Below are 21,047 nucleotides of genomic sequence, written 5' to 3' on the forward strand. Positions count from 1 at the left end.
GCTGCCGCCGAGAGCCCCCCCTCCCCAGGATGGAGACTCCGCTTGCCTTGCAGCCACGTGTGTGAGTAAAACTTCTCGCAAGATTGCGAGTATGTTTATCCTTTCCGTGCATAACTTGTTACTTGGGAGAAGAGACTGACACCCACCTTGCTACAACCTCCTTTCAGGCAGTTGTAGACAGCAATAAGGTCTCCCCTCAGCCTCCTTTACTCAACAGCCCCAGTTCCCTCAGCTGCTCCTCATAAGACTTGCTCTCTAGACCACTCACCAGCTTCATTGAACCCTTTTCTGAACTACCTCCAGTACCTCAATGTCTTCCTTGTAGTGAGGGGCCCAAAACTGAATACAGTATTCAAGGTGCAGCCTCACCAGTGCCGAGTACAGGGGACAATCACTTCTCCAGTCCGGCTGGCCACACTGTTCCTGATACAAACCAGGATGCTGTTGGTCTTTTTGGCCACCTGGGCACACCGCTGGCTCATGTTCAGTCAACTGTGGATCAACAAAGAATCACAAAATAGCTGGGGTCAACACCCTCAGGTCCCTTTCTGCCGTTCAGCTTTCCAGCCACTCTTCCTGTAGTGTTGCATGGGGCTGTTGTGACCCAAATGCAGGACCCAGCACTTGGCCTTGTTAAACCTCATACAATTCGCCTCAGCCCATCAATACAGCTGGTCCAGATCCCTCTGTAGAGCCTTCCTACCCTCAAGCAGATCAACACTCCCACCCAATTTGGTGTCATCTGCAAACTTACTAAGGGTGCACTCAATGCCCTTGTCCAGATCATTGATAAAGAGATTCAACAGAACTGGCCCCAATACTGAGCCCTGGGGAACACCACTCGTGAGTGGCTGTCAACTGGATTTGGCTCTGTTCACCACAACTCTTTGGGCCCAGCCCTCCAGACAGTTCTTTACTCAGAAAGAGTACGCCCATCCAAGCCATGAACTGGCAGTTTCTCAAGGAGAATGCTGTTGGAAACAGTGTCAAAGGCTTTACTAAAGTCTAGGTACAGAACATCCACAGCCTTTCCCTCATCCACTAAGCAGATCACCTGGTCAAAAAAGAAGATCGGGTTGATCAAGCAAGATCTGCCTTTCATAAACCTGTTTTGACTGGGCCTGATCATATGGTTCTCTTGTAAGTGCCGTGTGATGTTACTCAAGATCATCTGCTCCATGACCTCGCCCAGCACCGAGGTTAGACTGACAGGTCTGTAGTTCCCTGGATTGTCCTTCCGGCCCTTCTTGTAGATGGGTGTCACATTTGTCAACTTCCAGTCAACTGGGACCTCCCCGGTTAGCCAGGACTTCAGATAAATAATTGAAAGTGGCACGATGAGCATTTCTGCCAACTCCCTCAGTACCCTTGGATGGATTCCATCTGGCCCCATAGACTTGAGTGTGTCTAAGTGGTGTAGCAGGTTGCTAACCATTTCCCCTTGGATCCAAGGGAGCTTCATTCTTCTCCCGCTTACTGTCTTCTGGCTCAGGGTGCTTTGCACCTGGACCACAACTGGTTGTACTATTAAAGACCGAGGCAAAGAAGGCATTAAGTACCTCAGCCTTTCCCTCATCCTCTGTCACTATGTTTCCCGATGCGTCCACTACAGGGCGCAGATTCTCTTTAGCCCTCCTTTTGTTGCCAATGTATTTATAGAAACATTTTTTGTTCCCTTTTACAGCAGAAGCCAGGCCCAGCTCTAGTTGGGCTTTGGCCCTTCTAATGTTCCCCCTGCATAAATTCACAGCGTCCTTGTTACCTGTCCCTTCTTCCGAAGGTCAGAAATTCTCCTTTTATTCCTGAGTTCTAGATGAAGCTCTCTGTTCAGCAGGGCTGGTCTTCATCCCCATCGGCTCATCTTTCAGCACATGGGGACAGCCTGCTCTCATGCCTTTAAGACTTCCTACTTGAAGAGCTACCAGCTTTCCTGGACTCCTTTACCTTTAAGAACAACCCCCCAAGGGGCTCCTAAACAGGTCAAAGTCTGCCCTTCAGAACTCCAGGGTAGTAGTTCTGCTGATCCCCCTCCTTACTTCTCCAAGAATAGAAAACTCAATCATTTCATGGTGACTATGCCCAAGATGACCTCTGACCATCACATCACCCACAAATCCTTCTCTGTTTGCAAACAGGTGGGGTGCCTTCCCCAGTTGGCTCACTGACCAGCTGTATCAGGAATTTGGACACTCCAGGAGTCTCCTAGACTGTTTCTTCTCTGCTGTGTATTTCCATCAGACATCTGGTAAGTTGAAGTCCCCAGTGAGAACAAGGGGTAGTGATCACGAGACTTCCCCCAGCTGCCTGCAGAATATTTTGTCTGCTTCTTAATCCTGGTTCGGTGGTCTGTAAGAGACTCCCACCAGGATATCTGCCTTGTTGGTCTTCCCCCTGATTCTTACCCATAAATGCTCAACCCTATTGTCACCATCATTAAGCTCTAGACAATCAAAACACTCCCTAACATACATGGCTACCCCACCTCCTCTCCTTCCTTGCCTATCCCTTCTGAAGAGTTTATAGCCATCCAATGTAGCACTACAACTGTGGGAGTCATCCCACCATGTTTCTGTGATGGCAACTACATTGTAGTTTTTCTGCCGCATGATGACTTCCAGCTCCTCCTGTTTGTTGCCCATGCTGTGTGCATTCATATAGATGCAGTTCAGCTAGGCTACTGATCCCACCAACTTTTTGCACTGAGAAGCCCTAATTCCTTTTTGATCCTTCTCAGGCTCTTCTGTGGTTTCTAACATCAATAACCCTTGTGCCTTTGCTACCACATGGCCCTCCATCCCCTGCCTCCAATGAGAGGGCAGACAAAAGGGCCTTGCTAGCACCCCATCCCTCACACTTTGGTATGGTACCCTTGGGTTTGTCTCTGTTGTGCCCAGTTTTCTCCTTTTCCCCTGTTACGATCCATTTGGTGATGGACTTGTGATGGTTCGTTTACCTTGATCTCGAAGCACAAAATTGAGGTAACCAAAATGCCAAGGGGTTATAATTGAATCAAACAGTGTTACTTTATTATTTTGCCCGTAAAGTAGCATGCAATAGAGAGAGAGTAGAGAAAAAGGGAAAGAAAAAAAGAAAAAAAAGGGAAAAAGAGGATTTTAATTACCACCACCGAGTCCCAAAGGTGTCCCTCTGGTCTTCGGTCCCGTAGAGTCCTGCCGGTCCTGCGTCGTGATCCGGGATCCTCTGGTGGGAAGATCTTAACCATGTCCAGTCGGGAGTCATCTTTTATGCTTCTTCACCCCCCCTCATTCCCATTGTTTGAGGCCAATCTCCACCTTTGTTTCACAATCCAGGCTTAATTGCGCAGGCCCAAAAAGTCCCCGCTTTGCTTGCCAGGACCCATCTGCGCCTGCGTTGCCTCGCATTCAGGGTGACCTCAGGATCCTTGGCGAGCTTCTGGGCATGCTCTTCTTCGTTGTCCTTAGTAACAGGGAGGCGGTGGGGGGCAAGTTTGGCTGAAGCAGCAGGTGAAAATCCATCTTCTGGACAACGGCTATTGTCCCCGGGTCGGAGAGACCTGTATAACACAGTTCCTTTTAGGAGGTGGGGACAAGCTTGGCTGAGGCAGCAGGTGAAGTCCACACAGCAGCTATTGTTACCAGTAGCCCCCGAGTTGGAGAGACCTGTGCAACACAATTATTCTCCTCGGGCCTCTCTCCAAGTCATTGTCCATCTGTTCTTGATGGTGATGTTCAGACAAATCTTCAGATCGACTCTTACACCACCCCGTGACTGAACATTGTTATCAGGAGCTCGTGGCAGCAACATGATCCTCAAAGAGAGACAGAAAGTATAGAGGAAGAAAAAGGAAAGGAAAAGTGGTTTATATGCACGCAATCCGCTTTGTATGAATGGTTTTATGGATGTCTCCATTGGAGGGCACACTAAACAAATTGTGTGCATTAAGTATAGATGTCAAATGTGTCAAACGCTTTAGCATTTTGCAATTCAAAACATACAATACCGCAGAGAGAACAAAACCTATCAAAACTAATACCAAGAGAACAACAATGGGGTGACACAACTTGTTCAGGATGCCTGTAGCAGTAGGTGACCACCTGAAAAGTATGTCCCACCACTTATATTCTGTGTCTTTTTCTACTCTTCTCAACACACTGTGAATTTCTTCAGCATTGTGGTGAACAGTTATCAAGGTTTTCTGTCCATTTACTCAAACTTCTTCAAAGATCTTGATCAAGTCTTGGTGTTGCAACAATTGCTTTACCAATGTGAGATTCATCCTGATAGATGTAGGCAGTAATTCATAAATCAGTGTGTAATTAGATTGCATAAGTTGATGAGATATGACTGGTGTTAAATAAGAAAAATCACATCCAGTAATTTTAACAAAATTACAAACACAAAAATTTGAATTATTTCTAATATTTACCATCACTCTATCTACTAATATAGAGTTACAAGTAGTCCTCAAGCACACACAACCTTTGCCAATATACACTAATACTTTGAGAGGCGGAGGAACACGCAGGTCGACTCAATATGAGTGATAAAGCATAGTTTGATTTATTAGCCCAAATAGCATATACTTATACAGTTCACGATAATTATGCATACCTGTGACCTACTAATTGGCTTAAGCTCTAACAGTCACATTTGCATGGTCCTCCTACTTGCAGCTGCTAGCTATGCTTATTCTACATTCTTGTGCTGTTGAAAGCTGTTTGTGAAACTCTGCGAAGGTCTCAGTGACCTTGCTGATTTTACTGAAACAGTCAGCGGTTCTCACTGCGGCCTAGTCTTGCTACTTATGCTAAGACCTTCAGAATAGGCTCTGCTCACACAACTGCTTCGTAGACCCACATCCCCCATTTCCAAGCCATTCTCCAACATTTCCCCCTTTTTCTTTTTGTACAAGCAGAGCCTGATTCACTATTTGCTCAAACATTCTTTTAAAGCAAGAGAGAGCACAGCTTAAACACAATAACCCTATAGCTACTATAACTAAGATAAGCAACACACTTTGTAAAAAGCTCTTAAACCACCCTTCTAACCCTAGCCAGTTTGTTAACCCCTCCAAGCCGAAAAGCCCTATATCTTCTTGAATCTTCTGGGTGTAGTCCATAAGCTGTTGAATTTCCTTATGGATTGACTTCGATTTATCTTCCAGGTCTGTGAGCATTTATAACACTGAATTAGGATCCATGGTTTACATCTGAAACAGTCCTCACAACTTATCTCCCTCCTGTCCATCTGCATCCATTGAATCTTTGTTGTCTTTATTTAGTCATGGCTTGACCCACTTCGCGGGAATCCACTTCGATCCTTGGCCTGTAATGACACAAACATAACGTTTCCCCAGGTTATCAATTGATGTGACCTTTTCCATTGACTAGTGATTTGACCATAACTAATGTAGGTTCTTTCTGATTTAGCATGGTTTTGGGTCATACTTGCAAAGTATTTCATCACATACAATGATTTTGACAATTGGTTTTGTGGTGTTTCCCGTACTTCCCCCCACCTTTTTAAAAAAAAAAAAAAACAAGAAACAAACAAACAAAAGTTCAGAATCAGATACGTGCGTTGGACCTTGACTATGTACTCAAAATCACAAATCAAATTTAGAGGTTCCTCCTTAAAAAGCTCTAAGTAATTTAAAGCTGTACTAAGTTCTGCTAATTGGGTTGAACCTTCAATAGTTTTTACAGAATGATGCCAATCGTTATCTTCACACCAAACTACTACAGCTTTATGAGACTTTCCTGAACCATAAACAAAAACTGTGCAAGTATGTAGGATCAGACCAGATACAAGTATGGTCTGTGACCTGATGTTAGAGACTTGCAGGTTCTGCAGCAATTTACATTTATGCATGCTAAAAGTTGTGCTGTTAAGAAAACCAGCTAGTGCAATTTACAAAGACATAGATTACAAATGAAAAAAAAATCAGAATTAAATTTCACAACTGGTACATATATGACAAAAGGATCATGGCCTATTAAGACTTAAATTCATTCCCTACATTTTCTTGATCAGAGTGACAATTGGTATACAACAGTCGGTATATCAATCTGCTAGCAATCTCATCATACTGTCCCACAATAGACACAGGTTATTTCGTAGACAAATCTGCAAATCTAACTGAATGCAGTCAGCCTGTAAGGTTGTCATAAATTTATTCTTCAAAGTTTCTAACTCCATTTTGTCTGTCATATTTATTGGATATTGATGTCCCTTACTGGATCGAAGTTCTGTTTCAGAAGTGTAGTATTTGCTTTATCGAAACATTGGCTGCTAATACTAGTGGAAATACAGCATTCGAAATTTCCTTGTAGATTTCTCACTTGCACAAGCAGATCTGCACCATCCAAGCAGCTTCTTGTAGGACATGCAACTAAACAGAATTCTCAGAAAACGTTATTTGAGCTTACAATTTGCTTAACAAATCTTAACCCAAGAGAGGTATAGGAATGTGACAAAATCTAGACTCTACTCACACAACTGCTCCGTAGACCCACGTCCCCCATTTCCAAACCATTCTCCAACATAATACCATTTCTCGATTGTCAGGACGAACCTCAAAATGACAAACATTCTGCTCAGAGTCCAGACAAATGTCTTGAGAACTAATTGTATTACTTTCACAGATGAATCCTTGCTGTTCCCGCACAATACAAGATTCTAAATTGACAGTTTGCCATTTTTCATCCACTTTTCAGGCCCATACTCTGTGCTCGAAAGGATAGAGTACAGCTCTGTTGTGGTTCAATCCTAATGCAATGATAGCGTAAATTACGTATATTGAAGTATTGTGTATGGTTAACACAAAGGTCGTGGCAGTGTTTGTGATGGGGTTATAAGTGAAGTTTACCAAAGTCCACCAGGACTGCAGTTCTTTCTCAAATTCATTGGCACTGTCCCAAACAATTTTCCGAATTTCAGTAGGGAAAGCACCTTCTTCACCTTCTCTTATGATCAAGGTGTGATTGCATCCACAGTTGTGCCTGAATACAACTGATTGCCAAAGAAAGGTTATTTTGGACCACACCAAGTGCATCTATTATCAATTCATGGTCTTTTACATTTACTTTTTCCCATTTTGGTAACACTTTTTATAACAGTCACTGGTTAGTTCCCAAAGCCAATAGGGAAGACCTCAAGGGCAGTTGCAATTTTGCCAAATCACTAGTTGTAGTAGTCAATTTATTCATTAATATCTCTGAATCAATACCAGTTAGAACTTCCAATCCTGTCACCAACACACCAGTTAGGTCTCTCGGTGTTCTATTAGGAATTTGTTTCCTCAGTCAGGTTGTTCACCCTTTGAAAGAGGTCCTTAAGAAAGGAGAGTAGGCTGGCTGAATCTCAGAAACCTTATTTTGCATTAACACCTCAACACGCTTAAGAGACCATTCTGGATTGAACAACATTTGTTATTGGCCTATATTTTTGATCACATATGGTCCAATTTCAAAAATTTTCGGATCGGGTACAGCTATTGGTTGGGTGGTAGGTGTCACGACCTCTATCCTGAGTTCCCTCCAATGTTTGGTATTATTTTTACCACACATTACTTTATGAGTATATTGTATTGCAGTCAAGTTTTGTTGGAACGATAAAGGACTCAGCACTCCGATGTGAATCACGCAAAGCCGTTTATTACAGAAACAAGCCTCCTTATATATGCAACTATTTTCTGATCACGCATCCACGCTCCAATCATGCATTCGCTAATTGGATATTGTCTATGTTCACGAGCTGGAATCTCACTGCTGATAGGTCCATTGATTTACATCTTGTTGAGTCCCTGTTATTGTAGAAATGCCTCACTCCCACAGCAGGTCCTGTTTTCAGCTTTTCGAAGTGGCCTTGAGATTCCTTTGGGTCTGACTAATTCAACAATAAATCTCCATCTAACAGAAACCCCTCCACAAAGTTTAGCCAACAATTTTGGCTTTGTTTTTCACATGATAGAGTAGAGCCATGTAGTCCAATTCTATAGCTGTTTACTGGTTCAGTGAGGGATTCAGTAATCAGTCTACATTGCATGGAGAAGTTGACACCCTGGACCACCATAAAAGAGCGTGAAGCTTTATTTTTGTCATTGTGTGAAAACGCTGTCTTTGTTGTGATAGGTGACTATTGCAACAAATGTCACTGGAGGTTTGGCGACAGCATTTATTTTAAATTTGAATTTTAGGCCTAGTAGTTCTGATCGGTTGGCGTGATTGTTTCGCCAATTACACACCACCCGGATGGTCCTTGTTAAAGTGAAGTTGCACCAACAATCAGTTTCTGCATCCTTGCAGGATTTAGTAATCTCCACATTGTTGGTACTTGGGTCCAAGGTGGTATAGTTGCCGATGTACTTTTGGCGACAACACGAGATGAGAGAATTTTGTTTATTACATTTCCACTCTGCAGTGGCACAGAGTTTCGCTGAGATGTTAGGGTGAATTTTGGTTGTCGAATTTAGATCTAAAAGGTTTCCAGTAACTGTAATTGAAGAGGCTTTCTCATGGTTAGATCCTTCCACCTTTCTGCATCCTATTTTAATTTTTTCTCCATTTGTACCATTCAGGACTCTAACCCAATCCTTCCTATCCCACTTCCATTCATATGGGCAATACACTTTATCATCAGGTATTACTATAGTAGCTAAACTTGGAAAGTGGTCTTCAGGATACAGTCCTAGAGAACTAGTGTATATAACAGTAGCTTTGGACCAAGGCCATTTAGTGTATTTTTGGTTATGGGTAGGTGAGAAGATGCAGAAAAGTATTAGTAGTCTAATTATACTATTGGTCATTTTGACAAATTAAGCCTTCAGATTTGATTCTTGAATGATTCGTGATATTCTCTGTGTCCCTCGGAGTTCTCCTGCAAAAGGAAAACAAACAGGGCTTGCCTCCTCGAGGCAAAAATAATTAAAATTATGGAATTATCCAGTGGGTATTTATCTGGTGTTCCTTACCCGGGGCATGAGAGGCTACCCATGCATTTGCATTTAAAGGGGTTTTCAATGCTAGTGATACGCTTTCCACAGTAGGGAGTTCCACCAGGACTCGTTGTCCTGGGAAATGGGCTGGATCTTTGGAATCATTCGGTCCCTTTAAAGAGGGAATCAAGGAAGGGGCTTTTGGGCAGAAAGCAGTGATTTTGGGGCATCCATTTACCCCCCACCTGTCATTTACGCTTGTGATAACTTGCCACAGACGAGTATCCCAGTTACCCTCATGAGGTTTCAAAAGCCGTTTCAAGAGGCTGTCAGTTCTTTCTACAGTTCCATTAGCTGGTGGGTAATATGGGGTGTGAAAAGTCCATTTAATCCCTTCACTTTGTGCCCAATCTTGTACAACTTTGGCGATGAAATGGGAACCGTTGTCAGACTGTATTTCTTGTGACTTTGGAAAAGTTCCAAACCATTCTCACAATGCTTTCACAGTGTTTTCACCTGTAGCTTTGCCAAAAGCTTCAGCTTGGACTAATCCTGATGTTATTTCCACCCCCACCAGTACAAAATGTTTACCTCCTGATTTCTTAAAGGGGCCAATATAATACACCTGCCAGGCATCCCAGAAACCTTTACCCTCCCTTAAATGTAGAGGGTTATCTTCTAAAGGGTGCCTTTCAAGCTGTCTCCAACATTGTTCACAGACCGATATGCAGGTTTTACACATTTCTTTGGTGACGGGCCAACCTCGGGCCAGAGCTTCACCATACAAGTCCTTAGCTCTGGTGTGTTTGCATTTTACATGTAACCATTCTAACAAGCATTCCCAGTCTTCTGAAATTTGGTCCTTTTGTACAGGGGCCAGTCTTGGTAATTCATCAGCTTGGTTATTCCATTCTCCTGCAGATCCCCCATCTACCTGATGAGAAGCTACCCAGTCCACAGCAAAGTTTCCCTTTCTAGCAATAAAGATTTCTTGCCATTTTTCTTTTTGCCACACTGGAATCCTATTAATTTCCCATCCGTTCTGTTCCCAGAAAGGAAGCCACTTGGTACACCCCTTAAACACAGCATAAGAGTCAGTATAAATGTGGACAGGAGAAGTAGTTTATGCTTCATGTTGGAAAACACTCCATACTGCAATTAATTCACCTACTTGTGCACTACCCTCTCCCTCTGTTATAATGTGTTCATCGGAAGAGGTATGGAGTGCTACTGCCCTGTATTTCCACACCTTTCCTTCTCTTTTAGCAGAAGCATCAGTAAACCAAGCACTAGCTGACCAATCATGCGAAAAGGGAGGTGCGACTTGGATTACTGAGGCAGGTTTATCTTGGTCATCGTCCAAGCTCTCCATTTCTTGTATAGCCAGATTTTTTAAAGCTCCTTCAGATACCGAGAAAATGTTACAATAGTGTTCAATCTGAGCATACCACTTTCATACTGAGGCCTTCTGGGCCACCCTGTCGGGGGGAGGGGTCCCAGAAGTGACTTCTTTTATGACTTTAAATGGGCCTCTTAATACGATTGGCTGCTGTCATGCAATCTTCTCTACTTCTACCAGAGCCAGACTAACAACAAACAAACCTTTCTCCCAAGCAGTGTCTCTCTTTTTGGCATCCCTAAAACCACCGGAGAAAAATCCCACAGGTCGGGTTGGACCTTCAGGACCTCTCTGCCATATATGAACTGATAAGCCTGATAAAGCAAACCCCCATTCAACCTGAAAAGGGTCTGTAGGGTGAATAGGACCAAGGACTTGATGAGCTGTTGCTTCAAAAATTAGTAATCACATAGCTTCTTCCTGAGAAGCTGTCCATTCCCATTTGACCTCCTTTCTTAGAAAATCATAAAGAGGTCTAGCAATGATGGAAAAATTTGAGATGTGTTTCCTCCGAAAGATCAACAGCCCTAAAACATGCTGCAAACCCTTTTTTGACTCAGGCATTTTGATCTGAACTAAGGAAGCAAGGGTGTCCGGCGGGATGCAGGTCATCCTTCCTTTCCACCAGATTCCCAGAAATTTTACTTCTTGTGAGGGCTTTTGGACCTTTTCAGGGGGAATTTGCAAACCCAGATTTTCTAAATGTGAAATTATATCCTGTTGGGTTGCCCCCACTTTCATTATTTCATTTCCTCCTACAAGAATATCATCAATGTACTGATAAACAGTTATGCCTTTGGGTTTGGGTATTTTTTCTAGCTCTTGGGCTAAAGCATGATGAGCTAATGTGGGAGAATGTTTGTACCCCTGGGGAAGTTGGGTGAAAGTGTATTGTTTTCTTTCCCAGGTGAACGCAAAATAATCTCTGTCTTCTGGTCACAATGGTATCATAAAAAACATGTCTTTAACATCTGTTGTTGCCATGATTGGATGAGCTTTTTCTTGTATCATGGTTATTAGTTCAGCCAGATCGGAGACTGCGGCGATTAAAGGATCGGTGTTGGCATTCAGCCGCTGAAAATCTATTGTAAGTCGCCACGTCCCATTGGGTTTTCTAACTGGCCACACTGGAGAGTTAAAAGGAGAATGGGTATTTATTACCACTCCTTGTTCTTGCATTTCTTGTATAACCAGTTTGATACCTTCTTTGGCACCCAGGGGAAGGGGGTATTGCTTAACGTTTGTGACCTGGCTATATGGGCGTGCAGGTGCAGTTTGCAGTAGTCTGACATGTAGCTGCAGCATTCCGAAAGTCCACAACAATCCTTCTGAATCTTCCCACTGTCTGCCTTTGAGGGTATCCATACCTAGCAAACTGTTTGGAATGTCTCCAATCACCATCTCAATAATGACTGTGCTCTCATTCCCCAGCAATAACAATTTTACTCAAACAACTTTCATAACTTCTGTCGACCCTAAAGCGTTAAGGACGCAAAAACGTCACCTCAAGGGAGAAACTCCACACCTTCCAGCATCTACTTCGCTTAGAGCAGAAATCTGTGCACTGGTGTCAATCAAAAAGGTTACAGGTGCACGCTTAGGACCCACTATAGCCGTGATCAATAAATCTCCCCCTCTAGTATGTGTGAGCTGTCAGATATAAATCCATCCTCCATTCCTCCGCTCACTACTAGGGAATGGAGGTTCTAGTTTTCCTGTTTCTGGGAGAGACTTTCATCCTCGGTGGGGGAGGGAGCTGAAGGTATAACAGGTAGGACTTCTTTCACGGTCTGTGAATGTTCTTTTGGATTTTGCCACCTTGATACTAGTTTACTAAGTTTATCAAGGGGTAAGCCCTCCATTATATCTCTGGGAACTCCCTTTTTAATTCCCAAAAATCACCATTGTTGTCAGTTCTTTGGTTGTTCTCCCTTTCCTGTTTTAATGTACGGATGCTCCTTTCTTGGGGCACCGATAGCAGCAGCAGTACTGGTAGAGAGGGGCAGATTCTTGACTTCAGTATGACGGATTCCTCTCAACGGTTCTTCTAGGATTTTTACTGGGCCATATTTCCCACTATAATCTATCAGTTCTTGTGCTACTTCCCCTCATGTCCACACCTTTTGAGTATTTGGTTGGTTGGGGGAAGTCGGGGCAGGGGTGAAGGGGGAATCTATGCTAGTATTAGCTCCATCTCTCTGGTTCCCATTTCTGTTACCCTGGCTTCTAATCACACCTTCCAACCTTTCTACTGGGCTCATTAATGTGATTGTCATTTGAAGGTTAATCCCAGTAGATTTAAGTGACTCTGGAAGTCCCCTTATCAAGGGAGTCATCAGTCATCATGTCTGGATTCACTGGCAACATCATTGGGAATTCACATTTGGGAATTAATTTCTTTTTATGTATCATTTGTAAGCAGGCTGATTTGTGTACACTTTCTAACAATTGATCAGGTGTGCCAGTGATTGCCAAGGGCTTTCCCCCGTCTAAAGGGTTTAGCCCTCCAGCCCAATAAGCAGCTTGATGGGTTAGGGACCATGGGGCATGTCACCACTTGTTAAGAAAACTCCGTGCCCCCAGTAACCATTAGCTTCTTGTTCACTTAACTGAATTTGGTCTCCCCCAGTTAGGGATACATGCCACATGTATTCAGTTTCAGATTATTTAGGAAGGTGGCTGTACTCTTTCTTTAGTTTGGCCAGCTCAGTGGCAGTGTAAGGTGTTTGCTTAGTTGTAATGTGAGGGTCAGCATCCCCCTCATTTGCATGAAAATATTCTGTTTTCACTAAGGGACTCACGTGTGGATATTCGTCATAACGTTTTCCCATCTCCTCCAATTCTTTCTGAGGGTAAATTTGATTTATTTGTTGGATACTTTTCTCCTCTAACTCCTGCTGCCTCAGCACTCCTGTGTTTTTTAAACATTCTTCCTTTAGAGTAGCTTTTAATGAGTGGTTTTCTTTCCTCTCTTTTTCTAAATGTTGAAAACAATTTTCTACTTGTTGTCCTAAACTGGAGGTTGTTTTTTGCAAAACCTGCACTAGATTTTCAAGGGATTCTATAATTTTGCTTTCATTACTACATCACCTGAGGCGATCTTCAATCGCTGCTACTAGGCTAGCTCCTAGGACAGCACAGACTACAGCTTTATCTTTATTTGATCTAAACTTAGACTTAGTCTGTAAAGAAATCACTCGGTCTACTACACTCTGTAAATCAGCCCAATTACCACGAGCCCAGTCTTCTCCAGGTACGGAGGGTCGAGTCCTATACTTTGCTAAAAGTGTGTAGAACGAGTCTTGATCTTTCACTAACCAAAAATCTTGATTATCAGCTTTTTCGATCATTCTTATTATGAAGGGGCGGAACCTACTTCAGGAAGGCACAACTTAGTTACAAAAACCGCAGCAACTGGTGTGTCACCCTTCTCTTACCCAAGTGGTTGAAGGGGCCAAAAAATCTGCTATGGGAAGGTTCAACTTAGTTACACAAGATTGACCCTTCACTCTCCCTAGCAGACAATTCTCATCAACATGAGAGCAACACCCCTTTTGCACTTTGAGATCTTTTGGTTTGATTCCAAGAGACAGAGCCCTCTACACTACCTGCACTCCTCTATTTCCCAGAATCCTATCCGTGATGCCAATTTAATGGCACGGTCCATTCGGTGATGGACTCGTGATGGTTCGTTTACTTTGATCTCGAAGCGCAAAATTAAGGCAATCAAAATGCCAAGGGGTTATAATTGAATCAAACAGTGTTACTTTATCATTTTGCCTGTAAAGCAGCACGCAATAGAGTAGAGAAAAAGGGAAAGAAAAAAAAGGGAAAAGAGGATTTTAATTACCACCAATGACTCCCAAAGGCGTCCCTCTGGTCTCCGGTCCCGTAGAATCCTGCCAGTCCTGTGTTGTGATCCGGGATCCTCTGGTGGGAAGATCTTAACAATGTCCAGTCGGGAGTCATCTTTTATGCTTCTTCACCGCCCCTCATTCCCATTGTTTGAGGTCAATCTCCACCTTTGTTTCACAATCCAGGCTTAACTGCACAGGCCCAAAAAGTCCCTGCTTTACTTGCCAGGACCCATCTGTGCCTGCGTCACCTTGCGTTCAGGGGTCTCTTTCTGGTCCATTGGGTGACCTCAGGACCCTTGGCGAGCTTCTGGGCATGCTCTTCTTCATTGTCCTTAGTAACAGGGAGGAGGTGGGGGGCAAGTTTGGCTGAAGCAGCAGGTGAAAATCCATCTTCTGGACAGCAGCTATTGTCCCCGGGTTGGAGAGACCCGTATAACACAATTCCTTTTAGGAGATGGGGGCAAGTTTGGTTGAGGCAGCAGGTGAAGTCCACACAGCAGCTATTGTTACCGATAGCCCCTGGGTCAGAGACACCTGTGCAACACAATTATTGGCTCTGGAGCAATTCCCCTTGGCTTTTTTAGGGGTTCCTTGCCTGTGTAGAGACAGCGACTGCAGTCAGTCCAACCTGTTTGAGTTATACAGATTATGTTTATGTGTATGATGTGCATGACTGTTATTCTAGTGGTGGCTATTTATGTATTGTCACCGTTTACTGCAGGGTGACAATAAACCATGGCAGATGCTCTCTGTTACCCCACCACCACCACCCTCCCCACTAAGGAAAGGGAAGAGGAGGAAAAGGGAGAGACTTGCCAGTTGGAAAAAGTTAAAAATGCTTTACTAATGCTACTAATAAACAGATAAAATGATACAAAATATACAAAACCAATCTTGAATTTCCCGGGGCAGTATAGCATTGCCCGCAGCGGAGCCAGCACGGCTCCAGCAGCTGCAGGGCAGGCACCTGGAAGTCCTGGGCTAGACTCCGCAGCAAACCGGAACTGGATTCAGGGATGCAGGGTCTGGAACCAGGCCTCGGATCGCAGGCACGACAGGCAGGGTGCTCCTCAGATGCCAACCATGGTCAAAGAAGAGCGAGACCCTTGTGATCTCTCATTTTTATAGGGTGTATGACGTGTATGGGATGGAATACTCGGTCAGTTTTAGTCATCTGTTCTGTTTGCCCCTCCTTGCAAATATGACCCTTTCACTTATGGAATGTGCAAAATTTATCAGTAACCTTGGCTACCATAGCAATAAGTCTAAACCTGGGACTCTTCTGCATACCATTGCTACTGTTATCAGCTCCAGAGTGGACATTGTCTGAAAAAACATGCAGCTAAATTCAGAAAAGTGCAGTTACTTAGAAAAACTTAGTTGAAAGGAAAATACACTAAAAGAGAAACTGGTCTTGTTTTTAACAAAACCAGGGCATGTATATAAAGTCAGTTGACCTTATAACTGAGATTTAAGTGTAAATAATTCAATAAAACCTTGTCTACAGAAGAATCTTGCTGAGAAGTAAATGCTGCTTGTGACCTGAATAAGGCAACCAACATATATTTTCTTCCTCTTGGCTACAAACCTAATAACTTGAACAATATGCTTAGGCTTCCTCAATTCAGAAAGACCCAGGATTTCCTTGTTCAAGATTCTGGCATCAGTTCTTTCCTATTTCATGGGTTTTTAACTGTTACAAGTGATCTTTTATCAATAACACATGATGTTGAAGTATCCACAAAAGGTCTCATCCCTTTTGTGTTAAAAATGGTAAACAAACATAGCATATCATCTGCATTTTAAATACAAGGCTGAGACTCTACATAAATCTAATGTCACTCTGTTTCCAAACGGCTGTAAATCCTCTCGATGTGACTTTCAGAGGCGGCCATGGAAAAAATTTAGACCCTCGCTATCCCTTGGCATGCACCAGACCAGTAATGTAGTTGCAAGTGCCATCAGGGATCCCTCTTGTCCTTGCCCACATACTCCTGAATTTTCCTGCCATAAGGATGTGGAGAGTTTTTGGAAGAAAGAGGACATGGGCTGTGTGCTGTGAACAAGCCAGAGTTTGATGTGGCTGTGGTGCAGGCTAGGACCTACACGGAAGGTTTTTCTGGAGACACCAAAGACAGAATGGAAGTAAACAGAAGCTGGTCTATCCTCGACCCAGGCTGCAGGAGGGGCGCTGTCATCACTGCGCATGAACAGTTCATGGACAGTGCCCTGCAGCTAATCACCATAGCGGGAGGGGAAGAGTGACTGCAGAGAGTAACCAATCGTAGCCTGCACTTGCCACATGGCCACTGGGTAAAAACTATATAAGGGTTTCAAAAACGTGCACTGGCAGACATTGATATTCAGTGTTGTTAAAGGTTCATTAAAGGGCATTGATGTTAAACTCATATTGAGCCCGATTCTTTGTCTTCGCCAGTCCGCCCGTTGCACTCAAAGAGTTCTACAAGTTTTTCATTCTCCAGCATCTGGTAGCAGAGGATGGTTGTTAGCAAAAGTAGGATCTCCGGAGTGCCATTTACTGCGGCAAGCAGCATTCATTAAACGACGGAGCCAAACCGGGTTGTAGGAGAGTGTGCTTTGTCCGGTAACAAAAGACAAGCACCAGACAAGCTGGTCACTCGCCTCGTACTTAAGACCACACTGATTTGATAATGGAACTTGAGACAGCTGTGGCACTGTTGATGCATATTCTCTCTAAGAGAGGTATCGAATCGTCACAGGAAAACTTAATCACATTGATTACATTAGTCCAGAAATTGGGACACTTTGGAGAAATTCCACTTTTGTTTTCCCCAATGGAATGGAGATTATTGGGGGACACTATGTGGGATAAGACTCTCAGAGGGGAAGAAGAGAAAGAAATTAAAGCTCTGAGAGATTTGTGGAGAACCGTGTTAGAATCATTGGAAGTAATGAAGTCAGAACAACGCACTGCCCTGGGAGCTGCGAAGGCGCTTGCCCCAGAACAAACCTGGACTGATAAAAGTTGTCAGCCAAAAGAGAAGAGGGACCTGTGGGCTACTCTGTGGGGTCTGCCTGCTGTTCGGGGTGGTCGAGGGGTCCCGGCTCAGCCAATACTCTCGCAATCCGATCTGCGGCGGGAGTTGGAAACTTTACCCTCCTCAAACAAAGAACCGGAAGTTTCCCCGTCTGAGTCTCTGGGGCAATGTGAGAAGAAAGCGGAAGTGCAACTAGGGGACTGTCCGGATGTGGGAGGCCCTGAGTGCCGCCCTCCTCCTACAGCTCCGCCTCTGCCCTATCCCGAGTCAGACACGCCCCCCTCTGAGACTATCGCGTCAGCCAGGCTGGGCCCGACCGGGCCACGGCACCAGGGGCCACCCCCCAAAAGAACCTCCAAAAATACATGTGGAGGGATCCTGTGAGCCTCCTTCTACATCATTGGGCTCATCACAAGGAGTAGAGCAGTTACTGCAAGTCATTACCAGTAAGCTTGAACAACTTGACTTGCGAATGTCAGATGTAGAGAAAAATAAGAGACAAATCGAGTATCAAAAACCAGGTTGCCTTCCGCAAACAATGCAACCAAAGGTACCCATAGAACCTACTGACCGGCCACCACCCCGATCTGGCAGATGGTCAGGGGTCATCAAAGATGCCATTCTAGAAGGTGATTGGTCTCCAGCAAAATTAGCCCTACCGGTAATTCAAAATATGAACACCCAGACAGCGGTATGGGAACCACATGAATGGAAAATTTTACAGCAAGCCAAACAAACAATCACGAACTATGGGATACATTCAGAAGCTACCAGACAAATACTGCATTGGATTTTTACTGCTGACTTATTGTGTCCCATGGACTGCCAAAATTTAATGTGCTTATTACTAACTCCAGCACAATTCCTCCTGTGGGAATCGGCCTGGTATCAACGAGCGCAGCAAGAAACAGCCAAACACACCAGTCCAAATGACCCATTAACCAATGTGGTACCCGACACCTATACGGGTCGCGGACAGTACGCTACAATAGAAGTTCAACTGCGATTTATTGCTGAAGTTCACCGGAAAGCTGCACAACTTGCCCTAGATGCTTTCTTAACTTTACCAGGACCCTTAGCTCCCTCATTCAGCGGAATACGCCAAGGCACTACAGAAAATTTCACGCATTTTATTGACTGGCTACATGAAGGAATAATGCAAAACCCAGATTTATCAGAAGAAATGAAAAATCAAATGTTTCGGTTGCTGGCTTTCGATAATGCAAATTCAAAGACTAAACAAATACTAGCAACCCTGCCACCAGGATCTTCAGTAGAAGAAATGCTGACACGAGTAGCCAGGACAGAAGAACAGTGAAATGCAGAAGTGATGCCTGTCGCTTTCGAAGGGGTCATGCAGAGATCTCTTCAACAAGTTAGCCAGCAAGTCTCATCTACAATCCAACCAGTAGTGGTAGCAGTTCAGCGACCCCACCACTAGAATGTGGAAGGGACCGGCACCTGTTATTGTTAATGGTAGAGGGTATGTGTGTCTCTCCACAGATCAAGGTCCGTTGTGGGTTCCAAGCCAAGCAGTAAAGCCGGAGTTGAAGCAAATTCAACCGAATCAACTTCCTGCAACAGAACCTTTGGAGGACACAGAGTGAGGTGTAACCTTCGCATTAATTTAGCTGTGACATGTATGTGTAATATAGTTATATAACTAGGTCTTAATGATAAAGTGTTAAGCATGTGGAAAGTTTGTATCTTTTTCATTCTCTTGAGAAGCAGTCTAGTTCCTGGGTTTTTGTTAAGAACTGCTTTTGATCCTCGACAAAATGTATGGTAATGTTAGGAAGGTCTTTAAACACCACTACCTTCTGGGCAGGTTGATCAACACCCAGCACACTGTTTGTTACATGTTGAGTAGGAGTACCATTAAATAAAAGTTCTTGGAATTTGTTTAATCAATCCATTGCAATATTAAAACAGCAATGGAGTACCTCAAGTTTACTAAGAGGAAAAATATTAGCGCATGGTTTGACAACTATGACAATTGTGATGATCGCCTTCCCGTAGGGCCAGAGCCGTAGGAAATCGAACCAACTGATTTTTTTGTTTAGAAAGTTTAACAAATTGACTTGACCTAAGGGGGTGGATTAAGGGTTTATTGCAAAGTGCATTGTTTATGTTGATTGTTGTTGTAATTGATATGTTATGTATAAGTTGTTCTTCATCACGTATCAAAGATGGGTTAGAACGCATAGATAATCAAGCCTGGCTTGTCCAAAAAGAAAAAAGGAGGAACTGTGGAGAGTTTTTGGAAGAAAGAGGACATGGGCTGTGTGCTGTGAACAAGCCAGAGTTTGATGTGGCTGTGGTGCAGGCTAGGACCTACACGGAAGGTTTTTCTGGAGACACCAAAGACAGAACGGAAGTAAACAGAAGCTGGTCTATCCTCGACCCAGGCTGCAGGAGGGGCGCTGTCGTCACTGCGCATGAACAGTTCGTGGACAGTGACCTGCAGCTAATCACCATAGCGGGGGGGGGGAAGAGTGACTGCAGAGAGTAATCAATCATAGCCTGCACTTGCCACGTGACCACTGGGTAAAGACTATATAAGGGTTTCAAAAACGTGCACTGGCAGACATTGATATTCAGTGTTGTTAAAGGTTCATTAAAGGGCATTGATGTTAAACTCATATTGAGCCCGATTCTTTGTCTTCGCCAGTCCGCCCGTCGCACTCAAAGAGTTCTACAAGTTTTTCATTCTCCAACATAAGGATAGATTGGATTTGTTGGTGGCCTGATCTCAAGGTACCTTTATAGTAGATGGATCACAGTATGTATCACAGTATGTTTGGGATTGGAAGGGACCTCAAAAGATCATCTAGTCCAATCCCCCTGCTGGAGCAGGAACGCCTACGTGAGATCACACAGGAACATGTCCAGGCGGGTTTTGAATGTCTCCAGAGTAGGAGACTCCACAACCTCCCTGGGCAGCCTGTTCCAGGGCTCTGTCACCCTCACTGAGAAGTTTTTTTCTCAAATTTAAGTGGAACCTCTTGTGTTCCAGCTTGATTCCATTATCCCTTGTCCTATCATTGTTTGCCACTGAGAAGAGCCTGGCTCCATCCTCATGGCACTCACCCTTTATATATTTATAAACATTAATGAGGTCACCCCTCAGTCTCCTCTTCTCCAAACTAAAGAGACCCAGCTCCCTCAGCCTTTCTTCATAAGGGAGGTGCTCCACTCCCTTAATCATCTTTGTTGCCCTACGCTGGACCCTCTCCAGCAGTTCCCTGTCCTTCTTGAACTGAGGGGCCCAGAACTGGACACAATATTCCAGATGGGGTCTCACCAGGGCGGAGTAGAGGGGAAGGAGAACCTCTCTCGATCTACTGACCACCCCCCTTGTAATACACCCGAGGATGCCATTGGCCTTCCTGGCCACAAGGGCACAGTGCTGGCTCATGGTCATCCTGTTGTCCACCAGGACCCCCAGGTCCCTTTCCCCTACACTGCTCTCTAATCGGTCGTTCCCCAACTTATACTGGAACCTGGGATTCTTCCTGCCCAGATGCAGGACTCTACACTTTCCCTTGTTAAATTTCATCAGGTTATTCCCCGCCCAACTCTCCAGCCTGTCCAGGTCCCGCTGGATGGCAGCACAGCCTTCTGGCGTGTCAGCCACTCCTCCCAGCTTAGTGTCATCAGCAAACTTGCTGATAGTACACTCCATTCCCTCGTCCAAATCGTTAATGAATATATTGAATAATATTGGCCCCAGTACTGACCCCTGAGGCACTCCACTAGATACTGGCCTCCAACTAGACTCCGCACCATTGACTACCACTCTCTGGCTTCTCTCCTTAAGCCAGTTTGCAACCCACCTCACTACTCTATTGTCT

Source organism: Patagioenas fasciata, chromosome W, assembly GCF_037038585.1.
Source record: "Patagioenas fasciata isolate bPatFas1 chromosome W, bPatFas1.hap1, whole genome shotgun sequence".
Taxonomy (NCBI): Eukaryota; Metazoa; Chordata; class Aves; order Columbiformes; family Columbidae; genus Patagioenas; species Patagioenas fasciata.